The sequence below is a fragment of the Molothrus ater genome, chromosome 6 (assembly GCF_012460135.2).
Source record: "Molothrus ater isolate BHLD 08-10-18 breed brown headed cowbird chromosome 6, BPBGC_Mater_1.1, whole genome shotgun sequence".
Taxonomy (NCBI): Eukaryota; Metazoa; Chordata; class Aves; order Passeriformes; family Icteridae; genus Molothrus; species Molothrus ater.
In genome coordinates, this window is record NC_050483.2 from 27,082,225 (window position 1) to 27,095,624 (window position 13,400).

Consider the following 13,400-nt stretch of genomic DNA (forward strand, 5'->3'; position numbering starts at 1 on the left):
TTGGCATGCATTGCATTCCTGGGTGTGGCTGGAGGACAATCCAAGATAACCTCAGTTATCTTGGCTTTGTTACAACAGCCTGTTGCATTTTAGAAGTTCATGTTAGAGGCTATGAAAAACATTCAGTTCCAGACTCTGAAGTTACTCTGTCACTTTCATCTTTAGTTCTTCTTTTTTTTGTAAGAATGCAGGGAGAGAGAAGTTCTATGATGATAAAAAAGGCCTATGTAGATCACTAACTTGATATTTCAAAATATTGGGAATAAAAATTTATGTAGTTGTGATTGCTTGTCAGCTTTGGGGTTTAGAATCCAGGGCACACTGAATTTCATCCCATTCTTTCTGCTGTAGTTTCAGGGTTTTGGAGGTTTCATCTTGTACCACTAATAAGTTTACTTCCAGTCAGAATGACTGTAATGTTTAATCTTAAGAAACTTCTAAAATTCAAGTTGATGGACCAAGAAAGGACTCAGCCTTGAGTTAAACTTGAAAACAGAAGGATCAAGTACAGGAAAGAAACTGAACATGGAAAAACCCACAGTAGCTGTCAGCCATGATGCATGGACTGCAACCCTTTCTGGTGATAAGGAACTTCCAATAGGCAATGTGAATATGAGTGTCCTGGAAACTGTTGTCACTTAATCGTGTTGTCATTGCTCAGACTCGAGACTTGGAAGGGCTGAGGAAGTTCTGTTGGTTTGTGTAGTCAGACACTGTGTACTTTATAAAGATGTTTCTATATAATCCCTGTGTAAACAGTGCTGGTGGTCAACCTCAGAGGGTGTATTTCACAATAGACAGAAGTGCAAAAGGAGAACATGATTTTTGCCCCGTCCTTTGTAGAGTATTTTCTTACAGACAGTGAGGGAACAATATTAAGAAGTCTGAATTCATTAAATACTTAATTTATCCTTAATTAAAAAGGAGTCATTTAGTAGGCTGCCCTTGAAAATAGCTATTACATTTGCAAATTGATAGATTTCATTGAAGAAGCCTTCTTTATGTAAAATACTGAGTGTAAATAACTGAAGAACATGTTACTGCATTGATGATTGATCTTTTTTGGTGATACTTGTGAGTTCATCAACTTTGCCTTACCACTGAAAAATATCAATTTGGTGTTACTCTTAAATCTGGTTAGTGTGAAATTTGAGAAAAAGTGGTTTGTGGCTTGCAACAGCCCTCTTTGAGGCATGTGATTCAATTGCCCATAGACACTTGCACAATTTCACTGTCATGAGACTAAGGTGGTCAGAGAAACATATGCAATAGCTACTTGGCTGTTTCTGCTCCTACTTTATAGGTTAAGTTTGTGATGTAGGAATCCAACTTTTCAAGTCTCAGTGCTGGCAAAGCTGTGTATTTATGCTTGTAGCAAGGCTTTCTATAAAAGCTTTCAGCACCTCTTACCTGCAGTGATTAGACTGCTATAATGTTGAAAAAAATCTCTTGTAGAGAGATGAGTTTTGTAGTTCTTGTCTGAGAATTCTTTCCTTTTCCAGGAAGTAACACCACTGAAGGAGACCACTGCCTTTAGTCGTGCTGGTTGTTTGGTGTGATGCGTGCAGCTTCAGAGAGCTGCAGGTAAGATGCTGTTGTGTAGATGATCTCAGGGGGTGGAGTTAGAGCTGGGAAGATGTAGTGCAAACCAAAAGCAGAGTAGAACGTTGTTGCTGTAACATAGATAATTGCAGTGCACCTGATGGACAATCAGCCTTTGGAATGAAATCTGACCTTTGAGAATTAATGGGAAGTACGAGCAAGTGCTTGATGATGCGAGTAGGGAGCCTTAGCCATTCTGCTGTGGACAGCCTTTGGTTTCCTATAGTTTTGCTGATGTATTTTTGCAAGACACCAATTGTCATTAGCTAACCAGGTGTGAAGATTGCTAAAGCTGCCAGAGGAATGGTGCTGTTTGAGCGGACTTTAAGTTCTGCCATGTGCACTGATGTTTTCTGGCCAAGTGAAATGTGTGCCTTTGGTAATCTCAAAGTGACATAAGGTGATGCTTGGTCCTCCAGGGGCTGTGGTCAAGATTGACTCTTCCAGAACTTGCCAGCAAGAAGGGATTATCCCAAGATTCTGAGTTGAAAGGAACTCACAAGGATCATCAAGACCAGCTCTTAGGTGAATGGCCCATATAGGAGTTGAACCCACAGCCTTGGCATTATTGGTACCACACTCCAGCCAACTGAGCTCATCTCAGTGGCAGAGTATGCGAACTTCTTAGGAGATGTGATTTCCTAGAGTGGAATAAGCTCACTTTCTACCTCAGTTCAGTACCTATGTCACCAAGTCACTAAGTAAATAAGGTGAAGATTAATATATGTAGAGGAATTGTAGTTAAGGAATGTATAATTGATTCCTTGTGAAGAAAGATGGTGTTGTCTCCCACCTAATTTTAATGGCATTCTAAATGGTGTTATCTATATTTGTCAGTGTCCTATAAGCTGCCTGTTGTATAAGAGAAAACTTAGAAAGGGAAGGCAGGGCATACTGTTAAGGATGGTGATATATGAATGGAGTAATTGTGCTACAGTCACCTGCCAGAATAATGGAGGTGCTGTTCAAATCAGTGGACTCTATGACTAGTTGCTGGTGAAGATAACAGTTGTGACTTTTATGGTTGTGTGAATCTGGCAGCACAATGTTCAGCGTCCTTTTCACTGAGTCCCTGTTGTGCCTGCCTTGATGCCACGTGCCAGCTGTTCCACTGCAGGCATTTTTAGACTGCCTTCCTCTTCATCCTGTCTTCTGTCTCTGCCCAGCTCAGTTGCCACCCCAGGAAGCAGCTGTCTTTTATGAAAGCAGGGTGGTGTTCTCCCTACCAAGATGGCAACAGAAGGGACATGATTTCATCTGTAAGCCTGGGCAGTAGCAGCAGCACAATTTCCTACTTGCCCCACCTGTAGAGCTCATACTGCTTTTATGTCAAACTCACTCATATGAGGAGAGAAATTTGTTGCTTGCCACTGTCCACATCCATCAGTAGGTAATGCAGAATATGGCAATGGTAGAATATGAATTATTCAGGGAAAATTAATGTGAGTGATGCTTTGGTTACCTTCTGCCACTTGCTCTGTGCTGTGTCTGGTTTGTGAGGAGTGACTTGTAGAAGTGCATGTGCTGCAGATGTGGAAAGGCTGCCTTTGGGTGCAGGATTTCAGGGTCATCAGGTGATATTTCTGTCTTTGCTGAGCTTGAGGCTTCATTGATTGCTCTGATGGACTTGAGAATGAAGACAAATTTTCCTCATTATTTCCTGTTTGACTTTTCTTGTTCTTTTGCAAAGCAGTTTAAAGTTAGGAAGATGACAGGTATTGTATGATTCAAGAGGCTATTGCAGCAATGTGGTTTTCCAGCATGTGTTACTTATGGGCAGTGCACTTTCTGTGACTCTCTCTTCCTGCCACCAAACTCTGTGTGTTGCAGCAGATCATTGTTTTACTGTGAACAACACTTGATTTAGAAAGGTGAGAGACATCTGTGGGTTTCACAGTTCTAGCCTAGCTGAGGTCATCCAGTCAGACTGGTGTGTTGGTGAGGGCTGTTTGGCATCACTGGAGCTGCTGAATTGCCACTGTTGCTGGCAGCCCTGCCTGTGGTCCTGTACTGACTTGTGGGCAGCCTGATCTCCCTCTGGGAGAGCATGACCTGCCATGCTGCTGTGGAATGCATTTCACCTTCTCAAGGAAACAGAGTTGTGATCACACATACGATAGGCAGCATCCTACTTTGCTCAAGATCATGATGGGGGTGAGGAATGTTAATTTCTATACCAGGAAAAAAACTACATACCTCTCTAGTTTGGGGTGATGTTAATATTGAACTTTTTTTCTGGGTTTGAACAACTGTAACAAGATGGTCAAAAGCTCAATTTGTTTGAATAATGAACATCTGAATAATGTTTGAATAATGAACATGGTCTTTTTGTCCATGTCTCAGATGGCAGCTTATTTTAAAAGAGAATTAATGGGTGCAATATGCAATATTTCTGTAGTTCTTATCAGCCCTAGCTAACAGAATGTTTTACTGATGGCTTGAGATGTTCCTGACTTAATTCAGTATATACTGCTTGTAATTATATCTTCATTTGAAGCTTTTGAAATAAAAACACCTTTTCATGCTCATAATATTAAATTAACCATTTATTTCCATATTGGGGCTAAAATAAACATATATTTTAATTAAATTAAATATTTTTATTTTATAAAAATAAAAAATAGTTTAGAATCAGTTAGGTGGTGGGAGAACTGTTAATGAGGAATAGTGAGACAGTTTTGTGAATATTTATAGGATTTTGGTATTTATGGAAGAGGGTGATAGTCTTAGCTCCTTGTATAGGTAAACTGGGACCCTGAGAGGCAGCACTGGCATTTTGAGGTGCATGTCTTAACTTTGTCTTTTAATGTATGATTGGTTAACTTTTAAAGTGGTTGGTTTAACTTCATCTCTCTAAGTATTCTGTGTCTTACTGCACTAAGAGTATGGGAACAATTTTTTTTGATCTTAATTTCTAAATTCTACAGACATTTTCAGTGGAGGTTTTTCATTATTACGTGAAGGTTATTTTAAACTGTTTGCGTTAGAATGTGCTTTCTGGCCTTTTCTTATTAATAATAATAATAATTTTGACATCTGAGTGTAGCTTGTGGAGAAAGCACACATGCAAAGGCTTGTTCTTGGCTTTTAATGCATGTTTGTTTTTTGTAGCAGAAATTCTGTGCTGATCTTGAAAGAGATAAAATCTGCATGCTAGCAAAATTAATATGGGGAAGAGAAAGGTAACAGAAAAAAGTTGAATTAAGATCCCTATATTTTATCACCAGGAAGGTGGTGCAGTAAGTCTGAATCTATTATATTCTAGTCCATTATATTCTAAGACTTGACCTTCTGAATTACCATAGACTTAGTTTTGACTAGAAGGTAAAATGCTGATGTGAGTTCTTGCAGTTGGTTTGGTAGGTAAAGCAGTTTTACCAGTTTGGAGCAGTCTGTCTCAGGTAGCAACATGAAATTCACATAATATACTTCCCCCCCCAGTGTTATATTAGATGAACTGGTTTAAATATTGTTTACAGGCTGGAATTAAAATCCTGTTGTGGTCTTGGAAAGACCAAATATTTTGACTAGATTGTTAGAGAAATTAACATATTGCTTCCATTTCTTAATTAAAGCTTTCATTAAAAAACTTCATTATCATGAAGGAATTTTGTAATCATTAATTTGATTTTAGGTGAAAGGAGTAACCATCTCTTTGGATGTATACCGAGTTACTTATTTAGAGAAATATATTTTCATTGTTACATATACTTAAAGTGAACTTTCTTTTCTCTTCACTGAGTTTAATGGCAGTAAAAAAAAAAAAAAAACAATCTGGAGAGGAACTGTGGGATTTATTGATGTCTGAAGCTTTATGTGATAATTCTCGCTGAGCATGTGGTTGTGGATTCATAAATCTCATTGCTGGTCAAAAATAATGTCTTACTAATTTTAATGACCATCATGAAATCTGGTAACTTCTGTGGAAGGAAATGTCTGAGAGATTATTATCAGTGTTTAAGAAAACAGTGCCTGTGAAATTTTGTAGCAGTTGAATTCCTATCTACAGCCTCCATAAAGTCCAGCATTACTATCCTTACAAGCAAAGGCTTTAAATGCCAAGTGATAGGAAGAAGGAGTGGGGGAGGGAAGTATACATCTTTTTATAAGAGCAGACATGAAAAACTTTACTTGGAATTCTTCCATAAAACCTCAAACTTGAATGCAGACTGATCGATGCATCCTTTTATTAATTCCATAGAGTTCACCCCTTCCCTCCTCTCACCTCTTACCCCAAATCAAAATATGCAAACATTGAAATTAGTAAGATGAAAGGTTTTGCCAACAGTCTGAGAAACTTCAGGTCTGTTGCCATGAATAAAGAAAAATCCAGCCTTGACTGGAGTTGTGGCAAATTTGTTTAATGGAGTACTAATTCCAGGTAGTAGGGTTGTTCTTTAACAGAAACACTGAAATTATCTAAAAAACCATTATGTTGTGAGGTACAGAGAGAAAATGACATTGAGTTCCCACATGAAACCTTTTATCACCCATATTGGACTTGACCAAATCACTTTATCATCTCCCCTTTATTTCAGGCCATAGATTCCTTTTAAATTTTTTTTAAATATCCATGGAATCATGGTTATAGCTTCAAGAGAGAGGGATTTTTAAGAAAAGTACCATAGGAGAATCTGAGATGGGGGGTGGGACAGTAAGTCACCAAGTGAACGAGTTCTTGCTGCTGTCATATGAACATTGTTCTGGTAACTGATTGTACTACACTTGGGTTTGGGGAATGTTTTTTTCCCAACATTTCATACATCAGGATTTTATGAAGGTAAATGCCTATAAAAGATATTTTTTCAGTTATGTTGCTATATATAATTTTTAAAATCACTGAAGTTTGCTTAGATCTCAAGGCTTTGCAGTAAGCAGACATGGGAAGCATTAGGGATGAAGTGAGGTTTTACATGCTGTGTCATCATAAGGAATGCTAGTTGTCTATATACAAAATGGTACCAGAAAGCTGGAATTGTGTTGGAATTCTCTGTTTAGACACCTCTCACAGGGAGTATGGTGACAGATTCCTTAAATGTTTTGTGAGTTGTGTGGATGATGAAACACGTGGCTCGTATTAGAGTCTAGAGAGGATGCAAAATATTTTAAAAGGTATTTAACTGGTGAGGGAGTTCAGAAAGCATTGCATTCTGTGTGCTTAGAAGTATTTACAGCTTGTGTCTGACTTTGTTAAGCTAGCTTCTGATTTGCTTACATTTGTGTAAAGCCAATGGACTTGGAAATTCTGTTAGTTCCTTGTAGTGCTTTGTAAAGAGTTATTATGAGAAAAGTGTTACCGGAAAAATTCAAAACTTGCACTGGATAGGTGTACAAATGTATACATTAATTCCTACTATAATAAATAAGATTCGTGTAAAGAAAAATTTATGTTCTTAGAAGTCAACCACAGTTGCAGTGCTGGACACCAGAGTGGGTTCCTAAAAACATTCTGCCTATATTTTACATGAAAGTGAACTTTTTCTGTTGTTGGGCTTAATGAGGGATGATCAAATGATTTTCTGATATCGTGTAAGCCAGAAAAAATTACTCTATCTTTTCTCTGGGCTCATTTTTATTATTAAAACCCGCCACTTTTTCACAAAAGCTTGGTGCAACGCTTCACAATTTCATTTGACTTCTAAATTAATATTAAAAATGCCTTTTCTGTCACTCTCGCTCCTCCTTCTTTGCATTGGCTGCAGTCAAAAGTGTGGTTGATTTAGCATGAACAAGCTGAAGAAAACGCACAGATAAGAGGGCCTTAATTATATTTAGCTGTGGAGGATGGGAGCGATTGAAGTGTCTTGAGCTGCCATGTAACAGCTGCCAGGCAGTGACTGACTGGAGTGCTTGGGCCCAGCGCAGTGACGGTGTCACCGGGAGTCATCTGTCATCCTGTGAGTGACACACTTCGTGGCACTTAAGCTAATTTTCATTTTGTAATTGAGATTGACTAAGTGCACCCATGGCTTGTTACCACAGTAATTCAAATTTTGTGAGCTATCTGGAATATACAGATTGATTTAATTTAAATGTCTTGAGCTCTAAAAACTCCTGCTTCTGTGTGTTTTTTGGAAAGGGAGATCCTTTCAGTGTAGTGAGGCAGCTGTCGGTGGTGCTGCGGCGGTTGGGTGTGAGCAGCTCTGCCGTGGTGCTGTGACAGCTGCCACACGGAGGTGTGGCCAGCTGGACTGGCCCTGAAGGGACACCAGCCTGGGAGTTGGGCTGCTTCACAACAAAGGCGTCACAGCACAGTAATTCTCTCTGATACAGTCAGTGTTGGATCCTGGCAAGAATAGAAGATTAGGACGTGAAGCAAGACTTCCCAGCTGGTCAGATGGGACTGGGTGATTTCCTAAATGGATGGTTTCACCACTGCCACTATAGGTTCCAATACCTTTAGGAAGTTTCGATCAAATAATTAATCTGGGTGGTTTGGGGATTTGTTTTTAAAAGTTCCTTTCTATTTTTAGTTGTTAAACTTTCCCAGACCTAGGAATTGTGCTGCTTGATTTTGTATCATGAAGAGAAGCACTATTTTATTAAAATCTGGACTGCTGGGGGATTCTATGGCTTTTTCACAGTTCCTACAATATAAGAATTGGAAAATTATCATTCCCTTTTTATTTTCTAACATTATGATATTGTAATTGTTGTAGCTTCCCCCCCAGGAAAATTGGTTTTCTGAGGTGACCTTTGATGTATCTAATCTGTCCTTGAGCTGAAAGTATTAAGTAGTCCTTGCCATCATCCTTATCCTTGCTTCTTTTTCCTGCACCTTCCAGTTTCATTTCAGGGAGGATATATGAACTACAGCTACTATATGGTATTGAAGCTGAGTGCAGTCTGGTCTTATGCTGCAGCATCCTGCTTGCTTTGCACTGCTCCTTTCATAATAATTCTTTCATAGTAATTTAATAATAATTAATGTTGAAATATAAAGAATTTAATAATAATATCATAATAATTCTTACTACTGTTTGCTTATTTGACAATTAAATTTTTGGAGGACTAAACATGAGTTAAGACCTTTCCTAGACAGTAATAATGACTGAATTCATATGCATTGCTATTTATAATTACAGTGGCTTTTTTACCCTTCTTCCATATGCTTTTCTCTGCTGTTTTTATTGCAGAATAATTTCTTCTTGTGAGATGATCTTGTATTTTTAAAATCAGTTTAATCTACTCTGGAACATTTTGCATCACCTGCAAACAGTTGTCGAACATGAGAGCATTCATGAATGAATGAAACATTGCTGGTTGTGGTGGAGAGCCTCTTTATGTCCCTGTTTTGTATCTGAGCACTCTACTACTCTTGTGGATTTGCCTAGTTTCTCTGTACTTGAATCCTGCTTGCTGACAGACTCGGCAGCACTACTGTTCATTCCCAGTGGAGGTTCCCATGAGGCTGATAGAAATGTATGGCTTGTTGTTCCAAATGTTTCCAGAATGTGGGCCAGGTGGGCTGTTGGGCTGGACCATGCTGTGGACTGGTGTAGAGCAGTGTTGCAGGAGCAGCTGGCCAAAATGAGAGTTGTGACACATTGTATAAGAACCAAGGGTAAAGCTTCACTATGACGCTACACTATGAATATTCATATTCACTATGAATATTTTTTAATGTCTTGCTAAAATATATCCTCGTAGTAAACTGGTTTCGAGTGCAGTTGGTTCCTGCAAGGCATGCTCTGGATTTGTAGCTCATTTTGTCTGCTCTGTCTGCTCTTACCTAAGAGCTGGAACCAAAAATTCAGTGTGTGTTCATATGGTTCTGGACTCCCAGTAAGCAGGGCGTGATCAGGTCAACAGCACAAAGGTATGATTGACTGATTTATATTCGACTCTCTCTGTTACTAAGCAGCAGATGTTAGGCCTTGTTTAGTCAACACTGGTTATTTGCTTATAAAATACTCATAGGTCCTACGGAAGTAAACCCTAAGGTTTATGATTGATCTACTGGTAAAATATTCTTATTTTACTTGTAAAAGAATATTTTTTAAATTTTGAAAATGCATTTATTTTTGTGGGATTTGACATACATAACTTCAAGCTGCAGTTTGTGGAATTGGGTGATTGAAGAATGTACTTTTTGGCTGTTTCAGCTCTTTATGTACTTTCTTTTCTATCTAATTTCATTTTGAAATTCAGCATGTATTTGTAAAGATACCTTTTAAACCGAGATGTTTGTGACTGTGTTCACAGGGGTTTTCGCATTGGGGAAGAGATGAGGATCTGACTCTATATTTTAGAAGGCTTGATTTATTATTTTATTATATATATTACATTAAAACTATACTAAAAGAATATAAGAAAAGGTTTCATTAGAAGGCTAGCTAAGAATAGAATAGCAAAGAATGATAAGAAAGGTTTGTGGCTTGGCTCTCTGTCTGAGCCAGCTGGGCTGTGATTTGCCATTAATTACAAATAACTCTATGAGACTAATCACACATCTACCTGTTGCATTCCACAGCAGCAGATAACCATTGTTTACATTTTGTTATTGAGGCCTCTCAGCTTCTCAAGAGGAAAAATCCTAAGGAAAGGATTTTTCATAAAAGATGTCTGTGACAGATGTTCATGTTTGAAAACGGTTGAGTTGTCTGATATTTAGCTGCCCTAAATGTAAATAATTCACTTGGAAATGACATGACTTGGTTAGTTAAAATTATTCACATGTGTGCAGATGATCTGTAAAGCAGAATTACTTGAACTGCTTTCCACAAGGCACATAGCTAGTGTTTCTTACTAAACTTCTGCTTATTTTTGGTTATTATAGATAATATAATTCAACTCACTTTCTCTGACATCAAGTGTTTAGGAGACCTGCTTTCCACCATTGACTGACAGTCTGCAGGGTATTTTTAGAGTCAGCCTACAAAACAAGGGGATTACTGCCTTATATCTCTGCTCTTAAACCTCTTAGCATATTGTTTAGGACCATAGTCGGAGTTTGCAGTTGCTGTGGTGTCTGATGAATTGGGACATTTGCTTTATAATAGTTATTAATGGAGAAAATGAGGCTTGGTTTCTTTTATTTGCTGAATTTCACAGGTTTGTGAGAGGCAAATTATTTATCTTACACCTACCAGAAGGGGCATTGCATATCCTTAGGAATAACTTCTGCCTTGCAATGATCAAACTTATATTTTTGTGACAGTGTAAGAGTCTGAATGTTTATTTTGGTGATACTTCTGTAACATAACATTGTGGAATACTGACTTCTATGTTAATTGCTGCAGTCTGGAGGTATTTATGTTTGAAAAGTGTGTTTTACAAAATCCTAAGCTTTAGGACAGAGCCTCTGGTAGTTGAATGTGTTAGCCACATAATTGTTAACAATGTGTTGGAGTACAGTTCATTATTTCATTTCCTGATATTTCATAAGGTGTTTGCAATTTTTGTTTAAGTCTGGCTTTTGCCAGTAAAATGTTGCTGTCATAACATTGTTTTCCCCCCTTCTTCCACCCTCATCTGTGGTGCAGATAGAATTGTCGAGTGTTCTGGAAAGAATTGTGGCGTGCTCACATGATACCTTAGTTCAGGTATAAGACAGCAAGAGATCTGATGGATTTGAGGATGTCTTGTACTTCACATCATATGATAAAAATGCATCACAATTTCAAAGAATGCTGTCAGAGATGTTATTGTCACAGCTCTGATCTCTTTGGTCTTACATAAAGAGTTTAAGGTTGTCATTTCTGCTCTATTTTCAAAGTAAGATCTAAATAGTACTTTCACTGCTGAAAGGTGAGTTTTCTACAGCTTCAGTAGACTTTTAGTTATGTATCCAATCATTTATCTTCAGCAAGGAAAATCCCCTTAATTTGAACTCTAAATAATAATAACAACAACAGCAACAAAATGTGTTTGGTGGCTGAACAAATGAATAAATGCTTCACTTTTATGCATATTTTGATAGGATGCTTACTTGTAGTATTGTATGATGAGATGTTAATTGGGTAATGAAAGGGTGCCTGGGTTGGAAAGCCGTGTGGTGAATAATGTGGTTAGTCAGCCTGTATTGCGAAACAGGGCTGTTAACGTTTTAGTGAGCATGCTCATACGGTTACTTGCCTTCATTTGCTTCAGTGTGACAGTGCTGGATTTAATTAGATTTTATGGGGTCTAAACTTACAAAAAGGCTCAAAGTTCTGCATTCAGAATCTGACACATGGGGTGACCTTTTCTTCCTTAGAAGATAAGGGTACTCTGTGTGCTTGTGCTGGTGAATAATTGCAGAGAAGCTGTTGCATGGCAATTGCAGCAAGTTTTGGCTAACCTTTGCAGTAGGCTTGGAGAGATAGGACATTACATGTTTTTGTACTGTATAAGTGGGAGAGGAGGGGAGAGTGTTTGCTTAGCAGCAATGCTTAATAAGGATTTTTCAGAGAAGTAAAGCTTCATCCTAGCAGCTTCATAATAGACAGGGACAGACTATTTACCTTGGCAGCACTCAGCTTGCTTTCCTAGCTTGCCTCTTTTTTATAAATGAAATGTTCTTACATTGTCATCTTAAATTTAGGGACTCAAATTTTACATTAGAGAGCAGAAGAGATCTAAATGTTTTAAACTGCTTCTACTTGTGTTTGTACTGCAGGTAAGCCTGCCAAACCCAAACCTCATCCTAAGAGAATGACTTGAAGCAAGCATATTTCCTCACTGATGTCCTCGTGTCCTGGTTATAGCCAAGATTTACAATAATGTTCAAGTGTCGGCAGTGAACTGTATTTTATTGGAAAAAGCAATGTGAAATACTCTTCTGGAATATGGAAGTGTGGGCTGTTCACATTTCCTGGTGCATTTCATAGTATGATTGAGGTTTTCATAATGCTCAAAAGATAGCTATTAAACATTAGTCTGTGGACAAGTGTGACCAGCTTCTACTTGCACAAGAACTCAGAGCCACTGAGCTTTCTAAGAATACAGATCTTCACAGCCATGTGGAGGAATGTCTCTGGAGTGTTTTCGTAGTAAGTAGGTTAGGTAAACACATTTTTTTCAACAAGATTAAGATTATTTGCATTTCCTCTTAGGTGTGAAATATCAGGTAACTTTGGCAGGAAGAATGCATCCTGATTCAGAAAGCTTTGATGTCAAAAGTGTGAGAAAAACATATTAGAGATGGATGAGGTTTTTGCTCTAGGTTTCAGAGTCTTTGGCTTGGCCCTTCAGCAGTATTAGGTGTATTTCACTGGGGAAGAGCACATAAGGGAGCAGGGAGCAGATGGTTGTGCAGCTGCTTAGCCCTCACCTGTGTGTGGCCAGCAGGCAGTACTGGTATGAATGAGACCTTTTTTTTTTCTTTTAAATTACTTACCCTGATAGTATCAAGTTAATTGAATTTGTTTTATATGGAGGCTTGTAAATTTCAGAATGATCCCTATAACACATTTTTCTTAAAACTGTATTTCCCTGCTGTTTGAAGTGCATAGCTCTAGGAATTTTGTTCCTGTGTCAGTACTGCGCCCGGTGGTTCACGCTCCTAGGAGGACTTTGTACTACAGATCAGGAGGATGGCACCGGGAGTGGGTGGGTGTGGGTGGGGCAGGGGGTGTTCCCTCCTGCCCCCGGATACTCTGCATTTGTTGCAGGCTGCAGAGAGTACTTTGCCCTTGTTTGACCCACGACTTTCTTTTTTTTTTCCTAAATTAATAAATAGGAAACAGTATTAAATTCCGAAAGAAAACGGAGAGTAATCCCAAACCTGCTGAATGGCTTTAAAAAGCTGACTGATGACTTAATACCCATTTTTATCCTTTTTCATTGCAAACAGAAAAGATAATAGATAATTGAAT

General features: G+C 38.3%; 1 protein-coding gene across 1 annotated transcript in view; it reads left to right on the top strand.

The window, feature by feature from the left end:
• The first annotated feature begins 1,502 nt into the window (after nt 1-1,502).
• NUMB (NUMB endocytic adaptor protein) overlaps nt 1,503-13,400 on the top strand; it is a 51,983-nt gene continuing 40,085 nt past the window's right edge. Inside the window, 1 exon segment of the mRNA XM_036384934.1 lies at nt 1,503-1,584. The gene's annotated coding sequence lies outside the window, so the exon portion shown is untranslated.